General features: G+C 37.3%; 1 pseudogene; it reads right to left on the reverse strand.

Annotated features, from left to right (window-relative positions):
• Positions 1–711: 711 nt before the first annotated feature.
• Positions 712–1974, reverse strand: LOC147421062 (uncharacterized; annotated as a pseudogene).
• Positions 1975–2480: the final 506 nt, after the last annotated feature.

Below are 2480 nucleotides of genomic sequence, written 5' to 3' on the forward strand. Positions count from 1 at the left end.
AATGTACTGTGCCAGCTATTTCCACCTCATCAACTATGTGAACAAGAAGATACACCTGAATGGTTAGCATGGTAGTAGGTAAGTGTTTCGCAAACATGCACACAACCTCCGCAGCGTCTAGTTTGGAAAATGGTATGGAGTCTACATTGATCTCCTTTTGTGAGATCCATTGCACCAACTTCATAAGTTTGTAGATTGTGTTACGGATGTCAGGAGACCAACATCCCTCAATGTCCACACACGAATTGTTAGACAATTCTTACTATGATATATTCCACTTCAAACATACCTGACACATTTTATGCCAGTCGTGTGACTTCAAACCGGTAAGCTTTCCTTCTTTGATAAAACACATTCAGAGCGAGTGCATTACGCCATTGGGGGTTCACATAGATCGAATGGTCTCTTTCACTTTGCATTGTTAGGATCCTGTGAAAATCCATGGCGCTTTAGGGAGTTTTATTGATCCATTTAATGTTGTCTGCGACCAATATTGCTCCATACGATCCACATTTCTAAGGTCAACCCTGGCTCCCAAAGTATCTTTCTTACTGGTCAAATGGTCCCATAGCAGATTACCCACATTCTTGAATATATGCATTTGATCGAGCAAGTGATTGATCATGAGTCGGGGCCAATATGGTAACTCGTACCATAGAGAGAGTCTCTTCATCCCTGGGGGCAGACCGTCATCACACATCTCCTTCTGCTCTAACCATGCTTGTGTAGACATCTTCGGTGGCTGTCTTCCCCTTTCAACCTTTTACTTTGACCATAGAACTTTATTATCTCCTCTATCCCATCACCACCGAATTTTTTCAAATCTTTTCGAAAATCTTTTGTGGGAGGATAGCAAGAAGGAGATAAAAGTTTAAAATGGTTCAAAATAGAGGTATCCTCAAATCTCTCTTTCAAACTCTCAATTATATGGCTTGTGAAAGATTTTTGAAAGGTTATTGCATTTTCAAGATTAGAGCCACCTTTTTCTCGAGTGAGTTCAATACTTCTAAAATTTGAGCCTCGCATTGACGATCTTAGTTCATATAAAAGTCCTTTGTATGGCCCATAATCAAGAATTATAGAATAACCATAGCCATCGAACTCTAAGGCATTGAGATCAAGGCTAGGTCTCATCACAAATTCACCCTCCATTGCCACAATTTCGGCATCCACTATGCCAGAGATAGCAGTCACATCAACATAAGTGCATTGAAAGAACTTACTAAGACTTGTCAAATGAGAGAATAAATCACCTAAGTAATGTGCAACATACACAAATGCAAATGAAGAGATTTTAGCAAAAATGCTTTGTTTTTTCTTTTTGAAGTAGTCAAGCAATGGTTCAAGCAATTCACAAAAATTCATAAGGACTTTATGCCTACTCAACCATCGAATTGTATGTATGCCCTCTATCTTAAGAAAAGGTAGATCAAATTCGTCTTGCAAAGATCTTAACTTTTCTAAGCGAGCTACACTTTTTCTAAAACGAGTAGCCACTTTGTTTAATGTAGCATCAACATACACCGCAAATGGAAATTCACATATGGTGTTACTAGCACATAAATTAGTGCGGTGAGCCATACAATGTATGGAAGTCAAAAAAGGATATGCACCTTTGAACCTTGTAGCGACCCCTAATTTTTTGCCAATCATTACTGATGCCCCATCTGAACCAAAGCTTACTAACTTTTTTTCATTTAAGCCAAAATCTAACAACAATTTTTTCAATGAGGTAAATAATCCAATAGAGGTTCAATCATGTACCTCCAAAAGATCAAGAAACGAGATTTTGGGCTCATTGTCCTTTATATAAGAAACATAAACAATCAAATGCTCATCTATTGAAATATCGGTTGACTCGTCTATCATGATACCAAAACATGGAGACTGACGAACATGAGGCAAATACTCTAACTCAAGTCCCTTCCCAATGTAGTGAACAAAAGAAGCACATGCCTTATCATTTTTATACATGGTCTCGGGGATGTTTGGAGTGTTACATTCTCTAAGCAATTCAAGCGTGGAAACATATTTTTTATAAGAAAGGTCATTTTTGGCAACAAAATAAGAAACCTGAAACAAATTTTTCATGCTATCCTCCATGCCTTCAAAATGCTTAGTAACACAAAATTCCAAGTTTTTTTTCCCACTATGCAATGCCCATGCAAGTACTTTATGTTTTTTGGATCCCCCATGATTTACTAAAGCACTATGTTGTACGTTTATTGTCCCATCCTTTCCAAATTCACTTTTACAATGCTTATCTTCTTTGCAAATAGAACAAAACATTTTGGCTTGCACCTTATCAAACTCAACCCACTCAAATTCAGATTTCCACTTGTCATTCCATGCAATTCTAGCTCTTTTACGTCTTTTGGCTTCCTCTAACTCAACGCTTTGAACTTCAATATCATTGACATCATTATCATCAAGCACAACTTCAATTTTTCTTTTTTCTTTGTCATTTTTAATATTGACTT

The sequence above is a fragment of the Adiantum capillus-veneris genome, chromosome 28 (assembly GCF_014529385.1).
Source record: "Adiantum capillus-veneris isolate H3 chromosome 28, ASM1452938v2, whole genome shotgun sequence".
NCBI lineage: Eukaryota > Viridiplantae > Streptophyta > Polypodiopsida > Polypodiales > Pteridaceae > Adiantum > Adiantum capillus-veneris.